We start from the raw sequence: 21053 nt of genomic DNA, 5'->3' as shown, positions 1-21053 counted from the left end.
GAGAATTTCCTGACATACTTTGTGACATGTCTGACACTTAACTCCTTTTCACTTTCCTCAGAGGTCAGCATAAACACTCTTTGAGTGCATTGACGTCTGTAGAATAAATGACTGGGGTAAGGAATGGACCCTTATTCTAAGACAGAGCACAACGGTGTTTAAGCTGTAAACAAATTGGTATTATATGCTGAATTTTTTTTCACAGAAATACACGGATTTACCCAGTTTACAACATGACAATGTTAGGACAGCTGTCAAGATAACGCATCTCGTCCTGAGTAAGTGAAATAACTCTAAACACAACAATACAAAATTTTAACTAGAAGTTTCTTTACAACATTGTTCTTACTACTATGTCACAAATTTGGTCAAAATTACGGTAAATCATCCAATTCCGGTTCTAAGTTTGGTACTATTTAGGATGACAATCATGTCTACGGAGGAGGGTTAGTTTTGTGACAAGCTGAGCAAAATATTACCCAAGGTTGCTCAAGTTTACAGTGGTCGCAAACTGGTGAACCAACAAGTTATGCCTCAGCTCGCAGTATTTACCATAGCTGCAATGAGCTGTCGTCTGCGTGGCTGCTCTCATCCTTTGAAATTCCTATAAAGTCTAATCAAAACCTTTGCTGATTTTATCTGCAGAAACTCTCCTATGTTTCTCGTGAGGTGAGAAAACTTGCACTCATCCCTAATCTTGAAATACGGTGATATGCATGTGCATGGCTGGACCAGTGTGCATATTACAATGCAGTCTCAGTTCTTGGAAGAACAATTATACTAAATGGCTGGTTCGTTTCTCCGCAGTTGGAGCTCAACAACACTACAGCTAATATGTAGCTGAATGTCCGCCGCTGTGAACGCAGTGTTCACACAGATCTTTGCATCGTACACAGCATTATGCGCCCCATTCTGCACTTGACGCCAGTTCAGAGGAAAGTGTCCCTGAAAATTTCGGTCTTTTCTCGTAGCAAAACTGTCCCCCTCCTGGGTCCTTTTGTGATCCACATCACAGTTTTTTCCGACCAATAGCAGCGTTCCTCTTATTTTGTGGAAACTCTCTCTGTCAATCACTAAGGCTCTACCGTTAAACTGCATCAAAATCTCGGTACTTTACTCCTTCCTAGTTCGTGTCCGCCCATCGGACATTTTGTGCCAACTCCAGACTCCTAAAAGTTACATGTATGCAGCATGAGTGTACAATGCACTGTTCACATGATCAACTGAGTCACTGGTTTGTTCGTATCCATTTGGAAATTCCGAAATGCAGTTTTCTAAAGCTTCTTTCCGTCCCACTCTGGTGGCCCACTATTTGCTCTCCTGCATGAGTCACCTGGCGCTCGTTTGTTGACTCTCGCCATGGGATGCTCCCTAAGAGCTTTCTGTTGGACTGACCATGGAGCACTCTTCGTGTCTGCTTCCAAACAATGGGTTTCCTTTACCTGCTTATTTCACCTTCTGCTCATTGACATGCAGTATACAGGATTGGTGTGTTAATACCGTAGATAGCCATCCCTTTTCATTACATACTTATACGCAAATCTGCTCATTTTCGCCGAAGTAAATTTGGTTTCATATTCACCTTCCCAGCACGATGTATAAAAACTCTCATGTAAGGTGCGAAATTGACCTTCATTTAATCTGCCACCTTACACAGGTGGGGAGTCACAGACATTAACAGATACCATGTTCGTGTCATTGATGATGTGCCGGTTCGCCAGTCCTCATATCGCTTGTCGCCACATAGGACAAAGGTATTGCATCACAAAATTGAAGGCTTGTTAAAATATGTAGTCATAAGACCGTCCACATCCCCCTATGCTTCACTCGCTTTCATAGTATCTAAAGATCAGAGGCAGGGTTTATGACCTGTGGTTGATTACAGGCTTCTCAATGGAAAGGTGATCTGGGAATCGGTGCCACTGGCTGATCTTCACAACTGTTCACCTGTTTCCTGGAGCAGCTTGGTTATTTTCAGATACCCTTAACGGAAGAATCTAAGCGTCTCACCGCCTTCACCTTGGATTGGAATATATATGAGTGTACCTGGGTTCTGTATGTACTATCCTTACTGAGGTGCCCCAACTGTTTAATAATTTGAAAACTGAACAAGAACAGGACCCATATGGGGGGGGGGGGGGGGACTCAGGAACCAAATAGTAGATGGTCAGGAATCCAGTGAATATTTTCTGAAGAACGGCATTCTGTGTGAGAGCAGTGGTAGGTCCTGTCTCCCACGAACCTTAGATGTTCCGGTCTTCTGGTACTTCCATGACTCTCCAGTAGTAGAACATTTAGGTCTGTATAAAACTTTAGAGAAAGTCAAGGAGCAGCTGACCTGGCCGACACATTATAAAGACATTAGAGGTTTAGTCGAAGAATGCCAATACCGTAAGAAGGGAAAAACCAAGTAACTCCCTGGCGAGGGGATTGCTGCAGTCCGAAAGGGAAGAGCATCCATTGGACAAATTGTTTGTTGATTATGTGGGCCCGCTTCCCTGTACGAAAAAAGGCAATTCATTATATTCTTGCGGTCGTGGACGCCTTCTCCAGGTCCGTTTGGTTGATACCTAGCTGGGTAGTGATCGCTCTTATCATCATCGCTCATCTGCAGGTGTTGGTTACGGATAACGTTCCTGGCTTACTGGCAAGGTCGTTTAGACAATTCTGTTTTGGCAATGGGAAAAAACATGTCACCACCACACGTTATTATCTTCAGGCTTCCTTTGCCGAAAGGATTAACTGCAAATTGAAGTTAGCGTTGATAATTTACCATCAAAAATCGACCAAGAATTGGGATACCACCTTGCCCTTTTTCAACTCAGCGTTTAACGCCGCACGGCATGAAGCATCCCAGACCACCCCAGTTAGTCCAATGCCTGCATATCCCATGAATTCCCCGATCTCCAATTTATCTGTGGGAGGTAAATAATCTTTTGCTGCCATCTATCACTCTGGAGGTTCTTAGCTCGGGGAAATACTACGAAGGCACAAAATCGTCAGGTCTGTCACTATAGTAGAAACAAGCACTCATTAAGGGGATCTTGTCTACGTCAGGAACGTTCCTCAGTCAGATTAAACACTCCAGCCGAGTGAGAGTTTCTTAGCCCCAGGGGAGGCTTGTTCAGATTTGAGAGGGGAGGTTGAGCTCTGGCGCCACTGAGTGATGCCACTGGCTCAGGTGTAGTATCGACTATCGACTATCCCTCTTGCGACCCCAGTGTCAATATCTATGAGAAAGAGATGGTACCTTTGGGTTGTGCTCTTAGAATCTCTTTGCTTGCCTATATATATATATATATATATATATATATATATATATATATATATATATATATATATGGGGTTTGGGGTTTGCTGGCCCAAGAGAGAGGCATGAAGTTTGAGGATTGGCAGTAGCGTCGGAACAAGAGGTGGTCCGAGGAGCCGGAGCCATGAGATGCGCAATGAGTACCTCTGCAGAGCAAAGATACGAGAGTACTTCACCAGGGTCAACGTCGACTACAAGCAGTAGGCCTGTATCCCGTCGGTTGGTTGGCAACATTCATGTCAGATGATCACTCGTGGCCTGGCTGCCCTCTTCTACCTGGCTTTCGTCGGCATCACTCAGTAACCACCGTGATGCACCGTGGATCCATGGAACTGGTTACTGTTAAAGGGGAGTAACATTCTGTAATCCTCATGGTGATTTGTGTCATTGTCTACCTGCCCTCCTCATTATTTTCTGGTTTGTATCCGACCCTCCGAGTTTTACGCGGTCGGCTCTTCAGTCGTAGATATAGACAGTAGTATTGTACTAAGAGATTAGTTGTCACTTGAAAATTTGTCTCGCTATTACATTGCATTTCCTTTGTGATTTGTCCCCCCCCCCCCCATCATTAATGTTCTAATGATTCAGCTGCGGATCGTAAATGCAGCCGAAACAATTGTAGTAAGGCACAGGTTACCGTTAAACAAAAGAGGGACCTTGTGGTTGGATTTAGATGTTAACCGGTTCAATTCTTTGATCGTAATTCCATTTCTCAGTCATTAGTTATAATGTGACCAACCTGTTGCACTAAGCTGTTCGTTGCTATGTTTGAAAGGCCGGGTCATTATTGGTGTATTTTAAGTGTAGTTCTCTTGTAATAAGTGTGCAAAAGTAATGTCTTGAAACGTTCCTTCAGAGCGGTTTCGATAACTGACAGTTTAACTTTGAAAATATTAACAGCCAACTGTCACCAGGGCTTTAGTCGAAATAAAATTGTCATTAGGGCGGGACGGGTTGGCATCCTGTCGCATCTTGGTTGCTGATTGAAATTAAGCGGTTGGTTGCTTTGAAGTAAGTCTTATCACTGTCACATTGTTTCCTAATCTGTTTATCATCTAAGCACAGGCGCGCATCTTAACCCCGGACCTTTCGACATACAGCTTTCAAATTAAAAGTTACGTAATCTGTTTTGACTAACTGAATCACTCTTGTCATCAATGGTGCTTATGAAGTTTTCATGTGTTGCAGAAGGGCTGTGTCCTGTGCGGGCCGGACGTTGTGGCCGAGTGGCTCTAGGCGCTTCAGTCCGTATCCGCGCTGCTGCTACGGTCGCAGGTTCGAATCCTGCCTCGGGCATGTATGTGTGTGATGTCCTTAGGTTAGTTTAGTTGTAAGTCTAGGGAACTGATGACCTCAGATGATAAGTCCCACAGTGCTTAGAGCCATTTGAACCATTTGTCCAGTGCGGTAGTAAACACCGCTGTTTCACACGATAACGGGCGGGATTCTGGTCCGGTCGTCATGTAATCATTGTCATATTGTTTGCAGTTTTGCAGTACAGCACTTCAGATTTCTTTTGTAAAGCCTTATTCAACTTAAGGTATAAGATCAAAAAAATTAGCAAGTTTGTTAATTTTGTAAATAAAGTTTTATGGTTATATATTTTTAAATAAACAGGTTATGAGAAAAGAAAGTAATACTGGTGGGTCCTCTCTTCCACGTTTTCCTTAATCCCAGTAAGTACCACGTATCAATTCTCAATAAATATTTTATTGCGCTCTGGTCTGGTTTTAAGACAGTTTGAAAATATTTTATCGAAGCAGTTGATTTTCTCCAGGAGAAAAGTTCTCAAAAATTACTGATACTTAGTAGAGGTGGTAGCTGTAATGGAGTAACGACACTTTGCTTGGCATCTGTAACATATGAGACTTTTTCTCCTCTTTGTGGAACTTTCTACACCGTAGAGAGTCACATTCTGTTCTACGTAACTGTAGAACCAGGTTGTTTGCTTTCAAACACAGTTATTTCCTTCCATGATAGTAGGCCATCACAGCTGTACTCGACACAGAATGAGACAACACATCATAAAACAATGTTACACTACTGAGTTATAATTAGTAACTGACGATTCGTGTAGAAAGTTAGCAAGATTTGTACAGGAAACAAGATCTAGAAGAAAGATCATTACCACGAAATCAGAACTGTGTATTGGCTGAACGTCAATAGTTTCAAGGACCAGTACGTACAAATTCTGCAGCTACAGCTAGGAATGCATTTTTCAAACTGTATGATTACTTAAAAGGACAATCCGTACGGTGTCTCTGCGATGCGACCGGTTCACGACACGTAACACATTTTTCCATACCTTTGACCGAACTGCCGGAATATTAACAAAGTTTCTCTTTTATTGAAATTGACACCGGCGTGTTTCGTTAGGTTTTATTCATCGGCCGTCGATCAACAGCGGCCGTCTTTATCGCCCCGTGTCAGGCCGCATGACATTCGCATCAGCGCTTCCATGAATATTTCTCGCTCCGTGCGCTGACGCCTTCCGCTGCGCCTGACGTAGCTCCGCCGGCGACGTAATTATTTTTTGGACAGTGGGGACGCGAGCGGCAGCGGCGGCGCTGTCTGCCAGCAGATTTATTGTGTCACAGGCGCTAACGGCCGACCTGCGAGCGCCAACTGGAGCGTGAACGTCGAGTTATACTTCCGTTGTGCTCGTGTGTCTGACGGGTTTCGAAATCCTTTGTTATTCATTTGATGCTTCTATGATTTTCAGACGGTGTTAACGTTTTCCATAACCACGATAAAATGCAATTAATTTGCGTTTAGATGTCGGATCAACGTGTCCTGTGTGTTCCGAAACGTAGCTCATAAATGTATCACCGTTTTATTTCTGTCACAAAATTATTATTTTTTCGTCAAAACCGCATCAGGTAGAATTAAATACACACAAAAATATGGAACCATTGACGAATTGGCGCAGGGCCTTCTCCAGTTTCTACAGTTATCGCCAATTCGCTGCTTTTGAGAATTTTCTACGCCTACGCTCTGCATTCATATAAAATTTAAATTAGTACTCTGTAAACTCCCATTCATTATGTATGGGGAGGAGGTGGGGGGGGGGGGGGGGGGTACGTCTACTCTCTTTTTCTCTGGTAAACGGTACGTGGTAAAATTGAGTGCTTGTTTTTTGTGCAGAAACCTGAAATTCGTCATAAACGTAAATAAATAAATAAATCAAATCTAACGCCCGCCAGAATCGTACAAGGGTATGATGCCATTTTGGTTCCATTCAAAAGTAATCACCACACGTCTTAAATCTTTTATCTCACTGGAAAACGAGACGAACAGTTCGTGTTTCATATAAAGCGGTCGATCGCTGACGGAAGCAAAACCGCACCCAGTCTTGCACTGTCTCATTGAACTGAAACAAACGTCCACTTGTGTTTTTCTTCAAGTTGCCAGCCATATGAAAACCACATGCTCAATGATCCAGGCCGTACGGAGGATGTTGCAGTGTTAGCTAGCCAAATCGTTGAAGTGTAGCCTTCGTCTGATTGGTGGTTTTGGAGCGGGCGTTATCGTGCAACAGGATGATAGCGTCCGACAACATTTCTACAGCCTGTGGGCAAACAGCAAATCCAAAAGTCGAAACATGCCACACTTCCCCCGCCGAAAAATCCAAAGTTGTTTATACAAGTTCCGACACGGACATGTCCTGACGAGCTTTTTCTTCGACTGGAGGGGCCGTCTGCTCGTCGAATTCCACGATCATGGAACAGCAATACACACACAGCGCTATGAAGACGCTTTGCAGAAACTGCGACGTGCCATAAAGTCAAAACGCCCAGGAATGCTGTCGGACGTTATCATCCTGTTGCACGATAACGCCCGTTCCCACACTGTCAATCGGACGAAGGCAACACTCCAGCGATTTGGTAGGGAAACACTGCAACAACCTCCGTACAGCCCGGATCTTTCGTCGTGTGATTTTTACATCTTTTGCGACCTGAAGAAAGACATTCGTTGACATCGGTTTCAGCCTGACGAAGAAGTGCAACACGTGCGGTTTTAGATTCTTCAGCGTCCGACCGAGTTATACGAAACAGGAATTGATCGCCTAGTGGCCCAGTGGGATACACGTCTTAACACCAGTGGCGATTACTTTGAAATGGAACCATGAAACACGTATGTATTCATTACCACCGATGGCGAGGCATGACAGAATCTCTGACCAGAGAGTTATTTATCGTTGCTAGTCTGCGCTTGACCGCGCGAGTGTGCAGTTGTACTCTGTCTGTAGGAGTAGTCAGTCGGATACAGTACCATGTAGCGAGTCGGCAGGAAGAGTTGTACTCTGTCTGTGGGAGTAGTCAGTCGGCAGTAGTAGTAGCGAGTGGACGGTTGTACTGAGCAGAAGTCTGCATGCGTCGGCGGCGTGCTCTTCTCGCGACTCTGGTCACGATTCGGGACGATGAGAATTGTTGTAGAAGGTAATGAAGCAGCATTGCGCACATCTAGTAATGTATGTTAATTGTAATTAATTTGTTCAAAAATTGCCCCAATAATAATTTTTCTATAAAGTAACTCTTTTAAAGAAAAACATTCATTTCAATCTAAAGAATATTTCCTATGCATTCCCTCCAAGAATAATATATATATATATATATATATATACGCCAGCATTGCACGAAGCTGTGTCGATAAATAAGAGCAGATATAGTTGCAGTTTATTGAGGTAAGAATTTTGCTTTTGTTATTCAGAATACAGGGCCGAAGGTCAGCGCTGCTGTCGTTATTAAATATATCAGACATTATTATTTCTGTTAGGAGGTTACATTTGGCGCCATTTTCTTGTTTTTCATTTAACATTTCTGCAGGGAGGTTACACTTGGCGACCCTGCCAGGATCGTATTTCTTTGAGAATCTTCTGAGAAGTAGTCATATATCTGCTCTTATTTACTTAAATATAATTAGCATTTGGCGCAATGCATTTACTAATCTTGTAACTTTCTTTCACAGATCATCGGCAATTCGTTGCTCCTTGTTGTATTTGTGTTTGTTGCTTTTTGCATTGTGCTAATTTCATTTGTGATTAATTTGTTTTGAGAAAAATGCCGCGAAAAACTGTTAACAGTACATCGCGATGTGTAATGAATGAAATAGCCGATTCTAATCATTTGAACGATAGTACTTGTGACACACAGTGTAATGATGACAATCCTCTGTTTACTGACAATCAGTGCGTACTGACCATTAATAACGATTTTTATCTTAACGTTGAACAAACGAATTCAATTGTGTCCTCTGTTAATTTAACGACAATTGATGACGCGGTGCATTCTGTTGCAATGAGCGCTGCCCAGCTTAACACAACCGGTTTGCAAAATTCACGTGACGAAGAGACAAATTTTTCTAATGAAAATGAACGGTGTACTGAAAGTACGACGGATTTATTTAATTCCGGTGTAGTGACTAACAGTGTACATTCGATTGGCAAACCTTTTTGTAAATTACAGAATGACCAAATGGTCACACAAAACGTGACAATTGCAGGTACGCCAACAAACAGCACAGAGAACAGAGTAGGTAATGTTACTTTGGATCAGTTTATGGCATTATTAGTACAAGTGTATGAAAAACGAAACGAGATTGTCAAACAACATTTCAAACAACTTAATGAAAGTTTCGACAACCATTACAAACAACGTAATGAAAATTTCAAACAATTCATGAAAGAACAAGAAGACTTTCTCAAACAACTTAGAGAACAGAACAAACAATTTTCTGAAAGTCTTAAACAGCCGAACGAAAAACACGACAACCTTAACGAACAGAACAAACAAGTTAGTGAACAGATTACAGCTGTTACCGTGCAACGTCACGACACGAAAGAACAATTATGTGAGGAAAGTAAGGCTCATGCTAGGAACAGTAATGAAGAAATTACATTTGTTGTACAGGAATTAAGTAGTATGTGTGTAGGCACAACAGAATCACTTAAAGACGAAATTAGTGCAGTCGCTGAACAATGTCCTAAAAACGCAACACAGATACGCGACTAGTTTAATTTAAAGTCACTAGAAGTTTCACACACTCTGAATATGGAAGTCGATAATAAAAGTGAACGACAGAACAACCAAATTGACGAACGTATTAAAGTGACAGAAATAAAAAATGTTTCAGTCACTAATACGTCACAGAATACGCCACGTTACGAGCATTTGTCACACTCACACAGCCAGTGTAACTTAAACAATTTACAGAGACTACGTGACTTAAAATCCGAAAAGCTACGCGACTTAAAATCCGAAATGATACAGACAAACAAATTCTCACACGAACCTGAATGTGTTCTCAAATTCAGAGACGATAACATTGATTATAAGCAATCTTTATCTGTAATAAAATCTAAGGTATTTGAAAATGACAGAGCACAGGTACACGCTTTGAACCGTATACGACAATTTATTTTTGTACTTTCAATAGCATTGCCTGTAATGCAGAAACTACAATTAGCATGGATACAGCAATTTACTTTTGAATTTTCACCGGAATTGCGTGCAACGCAGAAGCTAAAATTTATTTGCAAAGCATAATTGACCTCAGGGGATTCATTACGCTTTAATGAGTATGTGCCGTAGCGTGCACAGGGCCCCGAGCCGTAGTAGTGCTGTTTCATCTTTAGTTTTCTGCACTGCTGCCTTCTCTTCTACTATCCTTTATATCTATCAAGACAGCTCTTTAACTATTGCTCTACCTAGGCTTAAGAACAGTGTAAAGAAAACCTGATATGACAAGTTTTTACCGAAAGTGACAATTTTTCATTAGACGCTCCAGGAACGACAACCACCAGAACTTTAATAACAGGCAAAATTTTAAACATCAGTATGTGTAAAATTATCAGCAACAGCGAACGCAATTTGGTAACAATAGACGTTTTTCACCACAACAGCATGAAAGTCAGCCGGTTAGCATACCTAACCAACAATGTAATGCACAAAGTCAACCAAACTTTAATATTTCGCCGCGTGCACGTATAGCTTCAGCTCCAACAAATAATAACCCACGGCAACAAGGGAATCAGTACGTACAGAAAACACAGTATTTCAATTCCTATCGTAATGCACCGTTTAGAAATGACTATCACGACAGACGTAAAAACAATGAGCACAATTATCAACATACGTTTAATAACAGTCGGTCTTACCAGCAGCAAAATGACCAGCAACAACATATTATCATGAATGAATCAGACAGTAGGTATCATCCAGAACGTAATACGTCTGGAAGAAATAACAGAACAGTTCAAATAGTCGAAATGCCACAGAATCCTCCTGAAAATAATAACACGTCAGATAGAATTTGACTAGATACAGTACAGGTTGCATCTTCCAGCAACGCAAGCACTACTTTTGACACGCAGAATGTTGTTCACGAAAATGTTATTACTTTTGACGACATACGAGACACTCTTTTGCAAGAAAGACCAGTTGTTCAAAAAACCATTTCACATCCTGTCATCGAAATTAAAATTGGTTCAACGTTATTTTAGGTACGAATTTTCTGGTACAACACGACGCAATTATTGACTTTCAAAATTCCTATTTAATGTTGAAGGATGAAAATGTACAACTGGCTTTAGAATTTCAGCACTCATTATCTGCAGAAGAACAAACAATTAATCGCACAGAGGTCATTTCCGTGTCACGTAGCATAGACTGTAATTCCACATAGTTCACAGATACGTACGTACATAACTATAATACTCCAGACGAAGCCGACTGTGACGTAATACAGATGATTTCTGATAAAGTTAAACAAACCAGTGCAAATACAGAAGACGAACGCACGCAACTACACAAAATTCTTTTGCAGCAAGCTCCAGTTTTTGACAACGTTCCTGGTACTATGTCCGGTTTTATGTATGAATTTCAAGTCAAACAGCACGACACATTTAAAGCCAAGCATTATCCCATTCCATATATTCATAGAGAACAAGTTAAGAAAGAATTGCAAGCTATGCTTGACCAAGGAATTATTGAACCGGCAGTTAGTCCGTACATAAACCCGCTCCATATTGTTAAGAAAAAGGATGGCTCACTTCGCCTCGTACTTGATTCGCGTCACATCAATGACATTATTATTAATGAAACAGATCGCCCACAGACACTAGAAGAACTACTACAGAAATTTCATGGTACTGCTATTTATTCTACATTAGATCTGAAATCGGGATTTTGGCAAATTCAGCTCCATCCGAACTGCAGAAAGTACACCGCATTTGTCTGTTTTGGTGACTGTTATCAATTTTGTAAATTACCATTCGGTTTAACTATTTCTTCAGCAGCTTTTATTCGCGGTTTGAACACAATACTTCCGACAGAACTTAAAGACAGAATCACAACGTACGTAGACGACATTCTTATTGCAGAAGTTAACTGGTCTGAACACAATCTGATTCTAGAACAACTGTTGCAAACTTTTCGTGCACAAGGACTCACAATTAATCTCAGTAAATCGCATTTTGGTAAAACTTCTATAAAATTTCTTGGACATGTAATTTCAGCAGAAGGCATTACGCCTGACCCGGAAAAACTTCAAGCTTTACGTGACATTACTGTTCCTACGACAAAAAAACAACTACGCAGCTTTTTGGGTTTAATTAGCTTTTTTCGTAAATTTATTCATTACTCTGCTTTAGACACGCCTAGATTATGTCAATTGACAGGTAAAAACCCTATTTGGTCCTGGGATAAGCAAGCACATTCTGAATTTATGAACCTGAAACATGCTTTGTTGAATGCACCACTTTCATCGCACCCAGATCTTACTAGAAATTTTTCCATTGCCACCGACAGTTCTAACACCGCTTTAGGCGTACAGATTTTTCAGGAAATTGAAGAAGATGGTTGTATGGTAATTAAAAACATCGCATTTGCAAGTCGCATTCTGTCACCTGCTGAACGAAATTATTCCGTTACAGAACTTGAAACATTATGTGTTGTTTGGGCTTTTACGAGATTTAGGCATTTTCTTTATGGAAAACATACCACCGTTTACACAGACCACAGAGCGATACAGTTTTTACTTTCGGCTAAATTTACTCACGACAGATTAAGCAGATGGAAACTTTATCTACAGGAATTTAATTTTACAATTGTTCACATTCCCGGCACATAAAATATTGTAGCAGACGCACTATCCCGTTCTCTCAGCAACAATCAGCAAGACATCGCAACCAACTTCTGCAAAGCAAATTTCAGCGTCATGTACATTCAACAAGTTGCATTTGAAAATTTCATTTCGTCGTCATTAGAAGACATAGCACAAGAGCAGAATAAAGACAACGTATGGAAAGAGGTTAAACACCTTTGGCAAGATAGGAATAATGTTACCATTAGAAACCATTACACTGTACGCAATGACATTCTGTTTCGTCGCTCTCATCCTGACAGCAACAATTGGTTATTATGCATTCCTGATGAACTTGTTAACAAGTTAATCTGGTATACTCATTTAAATTATGCACATTACGGAGCTAGAAAATGTTTTCTTATACTAAGACAGGTTATTTTACGAACATGGAGAAGCGTATTCGACGAGTTTTAGCGTCATGTAAAATCTGCCAGAAAGCTACGACTTCACATATTCCTCCATTACATCCCATTGTACCTGTTAAATTGAGACATATGGCCGCTGTAGACAGTTTTGGTCCGATTCCCAGAATTAATAGAGGTTTTTGCTACATCTTTGTCGCTGTTGAACTCACTTCAAAATTTGTTACCTTCACTCACTTACGCAAAGCGACTGCTAAAACTGTTTCGAAAGCATTTGTAAAACATTTTCTATTTCATGTAGGGCATGTGTTGAAAGTAATTTCCGACAATGGATCACAGTTTCGATCCGCTATATGGACACGTATGTTAAGAGCTAGAAACATTTCTCCGATCTATATATCCAGGTACCATGCTTCTTCGAACCCTTGTGAACGATTAATGAAAGAAATTGGTAACTGTGTAGAATATACTGCCATAAAAGACATATTGATTGGGACACACATATACTCTCATTCCAAGATGTAATTAATTCCATACCAAATGAATCCACTATGCTATTTCCGTCTGTTATACTGAAAAATGTTGAACCACCTAACAAAATTAAAGAATTAGTAAACTTTCCTACATCTCGTCGACTACGACACCATGAAATAATTGACATTGCGCTGAACAACATCAAACGTGCCGCAGAGCGCCGGAGAAGACAGCAAAAACAGGTTTGTACACGCCGTGACTTTCACATTGGACAGAAGATATTAGTACGTACACACTATTATCCAGTAGAGTAAAAGGTAGGTGCAGTAAATTTGAACTTCTATACGCAGGTCCATATCGGATTCGCAGCACTCCTCACCCCAATGTTGTACACGTCGAAACTTTGAGAACCAGAAAAACCAAAGGAAACCACCACATATCGAATATCAAACCTTTTATTGAATGAAGATACTTTATGATTTAACATGCTGTAATGCCATTTCCTAATTTTTATGACCACTTATGCAGTTATATTCACATGAATACTTACTGATGATTGTCGTATTTTTTCTTGGCAAGTGCCTGGCAAGGTAAAGTTAGCAGGTCGCTCTTCTTGTCGTTACACATCAGACCGTGCACATTTTTTCAGATGAACTTACACATTTTATGACCATTTATGCAATGATATTTATGTGACTACTTACTGATGATTGTCGTATTCTTTCTTTGCAAGTGCTCGGCAAGGTAAAGTTAGCAGGTCGCTCTTCTTGTCGTTACACATCAGACCGTGCACATTTTTTCAGATGACCTTACACATTTTATGACCATTTATGCAATTATATTTATGTGACTACTTACTGATGATTGTCGTATTTTTTCTTGGCAAGTGCTCGGCAAGGTAAGGTTAGCAGGTCGCTTTTCTTGTGGTTATACACCCTAGACCCCTCGGGAGAGCCTGTAACTCCTAGAGGGCGCGTCCCCAGGTGGCGGATCGGGGAACGCCTCCCAGATATGGGTGGTAGGAGGGAAATCAAATACCTCCCGCGGACCAACAGGCCGGGCAGAGCAAGTTCGTTAGCTGAAGTGAAAGCAACTGCTCTAGGGGTAGGCATCCCCGAAATCAAGACCCTGGTCCTCCAGGTTGGGGGTTGTGCTTAGGGCCAGCGACCCTATCACAGGATCCTGTAGGAGAAAATGGATTGCTACGAATCAGAATGACAAGAATGCTGGGCCACCAAACTTGATGACGAACTTGCAAAATTTAAAGGTTATGAATATGGGAACATGGAATGTATTAAGTCTCTATAGATCAGGATCACTGATAAATGTCATACAGGAACTTGAAAGGTATAAAATGGATTTAGTTGCAGTACAAGAAATCAGATGGACGGGTAATGGAAGTATAAACAAAAATAAGTATACAATAATGTATGGGGGAAATGATACACAAATACATGCACTAGGGACAGGATTTATAATAAACAACAAATTGTTACCTTTTATTAGGAAATTTGAGGCAGTGAATGAAAGGATATCTCACATTACGATTCAATGCAAATATAAGACTTTAAATGTTATAAATTGCCATGCTCCAACAGAGGATAAAGAGGACAATATTAAAGAAGAATTTTACAACAAATTGGAACAGGTATATGATACATTCTCGAAAAATTCAATTAAAATAATTCTAGGAGATTTCAATGCCAAGTTAGGACATGAAAATCATTATAAACCTACAATTGGACCTCATAGTCTACATCAGCAGAGTAATGAAAACGGAACAAAACTTATTAGCTTTGCCACTTCCAAAAACATGTTGATCAAAAGTACATATTTTGCACATAAAGATATACATAAACAAACATGGGCTTCAAGAGATGGCATCACAAAAAATCAAATTGATCATGTATTAATCGAAAAACAACATCATAAATGCATACATGATATCAGAAGTCAAAGGGGAGCAGACTGTGATTCGGATCACTTTCTTGTAAAAGCCAAGTTCAAGATCTCACTCTCAAGACATAAATGGTCTAAATTAAATGGTGTTCCTAGGTTTAATACAATGAAACTGAAAAACCCAAACATTCTCAACCAGTACATTAGAGAATTAGAAACACACAAACCTGAAGTGGAAAGTAAAATTAACAATGATGATACTAATCAAGCCTGGAACGCTCTGAAAGAAAATATCACACGAGCAACTACCTCAGTTTTGGGACATTTTACTACAACTAAGAACCCCTGGTTTGATGCCGAGTGCTCGAACGCTATCGAAGATAGAAAATTAGCAAGGGAAAAATTCCTACAAAAACCAATAACACAAAACAAACTTATTTTTGAAGAGAAACAGAAACTTGCCAGGAAACTCATTAGGAAAAAGAAAAGGGATTTTATGAATTACAAATTAAAAAGAGCTGAGAATGACCGTACCACAGACTCCAGAGGATTTTTCAAAAGCATAAATATGTTTAAAAGTGGGAATATAAAAAATTACGGACAGTTCATAACAGACCCAGATGGCTCCTTGCTAACAGAAAGAAGTGACATTGCTAACAGATGGAAGGAATATTTTAATGAGTTACTAAATGCTCCAACTATAAGCGTCTCTCAGGAAGATGACAATGAATATCTTACTGCCGACCCATCGGACGAAGAGCCCAGCTTAGCAGAAATTAAAGAAAGCATCAAGAAGCTGAAGAGACATAAAGCTCCTGGAAGTGATGGTATAGACACAGATATATGGAAGCTCAGTAAATTTCCTTTTGTAAACTGCTTACACAAAATCATCACCAACATCTGGAAGCAGGAACAGGTCCCACATGATTGGAAAGAAGTAGTTGTGTGCCCTATATACAAGAAGGGGGACCCAACAAATTGTTCAAACTACAGAGGAATTGCGTTACTAAACACAACATATAAAATTCTGACAAATATACTGTTAGCAAGGATAAGCCCTTACGTTGAAGACTCCCTAGATGATGCCCAATGTGGATTTAGACCTAACAGATCGACTATTGACAATATATATGTCCTAAGGATGTTGGGTGAAAAGAAATATGAATTCAATCAAAATGTACATATGCTTTTCATTGATTTTAAAAAAGCTTTTGACAGTATCAACAGGGAATATTTATGGAAGTGCATGAGGCAGATTGGCATCCCTAACAAATTGATAAATTTAATAAAATCTTGCACTTTAAACTCAAAATACAAAATAAAAGTAGCTAGCAAACTTTCTGAAGACTTTGAGGTTAAAACTGGAGTCAAACAAGGGGATTCACTCTCACCAGTTCTTTTTAACATAGTAATCAATAGAATAATCCAAAAAGTAAAGCTACTACAAATTGGAGCACAACTGGAAAGCAAAATTAACATTGTAGCATACGCTGATGACATTGCATTATTATCTGACAGTGAGAATGATTTGAAGCTTCTTACAGCACAATTAATTAAAGCCACAAATGGCACAGGCCTCCAGCTGAATACAGACAAAACAATGTACTTTATCTTATCCCGCTATCCATCAAATAATAATGTACTGCAAATTAATAACACAGCTTTCACAAAGACAAATGAATTTAACTACCTTGGTACAATAGTAACCTCTGACAACTCCATAAAAATTGAAATAGAATCACGAATTCAGAAGGCTAACAAATGCTACTATAGTCTCTTGACAGTTTTCAAAAGCAAGTTAATTTCTAGGAACACCAAACTACAAGTATACAAATCATTGATTATACCAGTACTCACCTATGGATCTGAAACCTGGACTCTCACAAAAAAAGAGGAAAACAGATTAAGAGTATTTGAACGAAAAATTTTGAGAAAAATATTTGGACCCATAAGAGATAGGATCAGTGATGAATGGAGATTGCTAAATAACAATGAAATTTACAAATTATATAAAGACTCCGATATAGTGGCCAAAATTAAAGCCAAAAGACTGAAATGGATAGGGCATGTCATCAGAGCACCACCAAACAGGACCATCAAGAAAGTGACTGAAGAGATTCCCACCGGAAGACGACCTCTTGGACGCCCACGCATGAGATACTTGGACAATATTCAAGACGATCTCAGAAAACTAGGACATGACAGACAGTGGCAAATTACTTGTAAAGACAGAGCAAAGTGGTTCAACATTGTCCATTCTGCAGCAAAAAGCCTTCATGGATTGTAATGCTTAATAATAATAATAATAATACACCCTAGACCGTGCATATTTTCCATTTTTTATGTATGTACGATTGTTTTCCTGTTTTGTTTGTATGCACTATGAAATAGTTAAGATATAGCAAACACCCGTTGACGTTGACATTTTTGCCTTATGAAATCTCAACATCGTGACTACTTTACTTCTTTTTTTTGCTGCTACATTGTGATACACTGGGTACATTTTTGCCTGTGAACACTATCTATATTTTTGACATATTACGTTTTCTGTCATGCTATGCTGTGTGCTCAATTATGCTACTATAAACCAGTTTTATCTAATGAGTATATGATTTAAATGCAGGACATTAATCTTTGTTCATCATTTTCAGAAAGAAATAACGTGTAAAAGAAATAAACTAAACAGAAATGGGAATTTCACCTTCGGAATGGACGAAAGAGGATGCAATACTTCGTGATGAAGAGTAAATGGATCAGGATTAACAAGCATTAACTAGAATATACTATACACATCGTATAATAGCAGTCTTAACTAATTTTTTCTTTCAGAATACAAGGCGATTGATGCAGGCTGTCAGACAGAACTACACATCTTAGTTTTAGTGATGAAATATGCTAGAAATAAGGAATAGTTGTGTAATGAGTAATGAAGTGACTTTTTTTTTGCAGATGATAATGAATGGTGATGAATAATGATGAAGAGTATGCTACTATTGATAATGAAGTTTTTCTTTACAGGTGATGATAATAATGAAGTTATGGTGATATGTATAATGAAGCAGATGGATAATGAAGCAGATGAAAATAATGATGAAAATTATATATTTGCTGTTAGTTAAGAGATGCTATGTAGTTATTTAAGTATTTGTTGCAATTCCTTTTGACAGTATGTGTTATATTGCATAGTATGATGACTGAAGGTTTTGGAAAGGACAGCTAGGGAACACATTTTTTATGCACATTTCACTACCTGTTAATTCGAAGTTCACTACTTTTCAGCATAACATGCGTTTCTTCTTTCAGTTTAATAATCCATTTTTGTATTTTGCAGGAGAAATTATTTATGAAATTAATGTGCTATAAGCAGTTGTTCATTAAACCTATGTCATTTATGAATGTGATTACATATATTCTACTTGTTTCATAATCTTGCTACAGCTGACTCATGACGAATGACGTTACACATCTTCATTTGCAGCAACAACTCAAAAGCAAATATTTTCATTCTTCAGTAATTTCCCAACGCAATGCATTGCTTAAATATATATATATATGCTTTGAAATTAGGCAATGAGTGCCAATGTTCTCTGTAAAACGATTTATGTACATTATTCTGTAATACTATGTCATTTATTAGCTCCTGTTTTCAACGATGATCTCTGATGGTTTATAATTAGGCAATCAGTGCCAATGTTCTCTGTAAAACGATTTATGTACATTATTCTGTAATACTACGTCATTTATTAGCTCTTGTTTTCAATGACGACTTCTGATGGTTTATAATTAGGCAATGAGTGCCAATATTCTCTGTAAAACGATTTACGTACATTATTCTGTAATACTATGTCATTTATAAGCTCCTTCTGATGGTTTGTAATTGGCAATGAGTGCCAATGTTCTCTGTAAAACGATTTATGTAAATTATTCTGTAATACTATGTCATTTATTAGCTCCTTCTGATGGTTTGTAATTAGGCAATGAGTGCCAATGTTCTCTGTAAAACGATTTATGTACATTATTCTGTAATACTATGTCATTTATTATCTCCTGTTTTTAATGATGACTTCTGATGGTTTGTAATTAGGCAATGAGTGCCAATGTTCTCTGTAAAACGACTGATGAACATTATTCTGTAATACTATGTCATTTATTAGCTCCTGTTTTCAATGATGACTTCTGATGGTTTGTAATTAGGCAATGAGTGCCAACGTTCTCTGTAAAACAACACATGAACAGTATTCTGTAATACTACATACATGGTACAGAAATGTTCAATAACTGGACAATGAGTGCCACCAACTATTAGTGTAATTCTCAATGAAGACTAGTATGTGACTTAATGTCCTTCACCTTCTGACCTAATTACCTGAAATTACTCAATATCCGTTTGTCCTGTATATCCTCATGATCATGGAGCACTATATTTGGTTTTTGCACTAATTCTACGTTGGTGTACCTTACAAGAACGTGGTGTTGACACGCCATGCTGTCCACCACCGTGAGAGATGGAGATGTTATTATGGTCCCACTGTTAGGTGTACCTAATGTACTACCAAAAAGATAACATGGAATATTACTATGACATTTCAGTGTCTTGGCTACGCTGATTAATACTTCTGGGAAAAGAACTTCAGATTGTCTCACTTGGTGTTGTGCTTCCGTAGAAAGATATGGACTTTCAGTGCAGCTGCGTGCAACCTAAAGTGCTACAACCATGATGCAATCCTTCCCTTTCCTATCCTAATTCTTGTAACATAGTGAAAATCATTTTTGCTAACATGATTTGTATTCATGATCTATACATTTTTGATATGCTGATATATTCTGAACTACAGTGCGTGTGCATTTTTGTCATTTGTTAACATGATTTCTACTAATTGCATATACAATTTTGATTTGCTGATATGTTCTGAACTACAGTGCATGTGCACTTATGCCATTTGTTAATTTGTTTTGTACTCATTGTATATGTATTTTGTCATTACCTGATATCTTCTGTACTCAGTGCATGTGCACTATATTTACTTCATGTTCTACACCTATATATCTGTATATTCTGTGATTGTAAAGTTAGTTAGTTAAAAAAAAATTGTTGCTCATGGCAAGTCCAAATGACTCACCATCGCTGCCAAATTTTTGTCCGCCCCCCTCACCCCCCCCCCCCCCCCCCCCAGTGGAGGGTTATGAAACACGTATGTATTCATTACCAGCGATGGCGAGGCATGACAGAATCTCTGACCAGAGAGTTATTTATCGTTGCTAGTCTGCGCTTGACCGCGCGAGTGCGCAGTTGTACTCTGTCTGTAGGAGTAGTCAGTCGGATACAGTACCATGTAGCGAGTCGGCAGGAAGAGTTGTACTCTGTCTGTAGGAGTAGTCAGTCGGCAGTAGTAGTAGTGGGTGGACGGTTTTACTGAGCAGAAGTCGGCATGCGTCGGCGGCGTGCTCTTCTCGTGACTCTGGTCACGATTCGGGACGATGAGTATTGTTGTAGAAGGTAATGAAGCAGCATTGCGCACATCTAGTAATGTATGTTAATTGTAATTAATTTGTTCAAAAAATGCCCCAATAATAATTTTTCTATAAAGTAACTCTTTTAAAGAAAAACATTCATTTCAATCTAAAGAATATTTCCTATGCATTCCCTCCAAGAATATTGCACGAAGCTGCGTCGATAAATAAGAGCAGATATAGTTGCAGTTTATTGAGGTAAGAATTTTGCTTTTGTTATTCAGAATACAGGGCCGTAGGTCAGCGCTGCTGTCCCTATAAAATTTATCAGACATTATTATATCTGTTAGGAGGTTACATTTGGCACCATTTTCTTGTTTTTCATTTAACATTTCTGCGGGGAGGTTACAACC

This window comes from Schistocerca piceifrons, chromosome 1 (genome assembly GCF_021461385.2).
Source record: "Schistocerca piceifrons isolate TAMUIC-IGC-003096 chromosome 1, iqSchPice1.1, whole genome shotgun sequence".
In the NCBI taxonomy this organism is placed as follows: Eukaryota; Metazoa; Arthropoda; class Insecta; order Orthoptera; family Acrididae; genus Schistocerca; species Schistocerca piceifrons.
The sequence above is the reverse complement of the archived record's forward strand: the minus strand, read 5'-3'. Positions refer to the sequence as shown.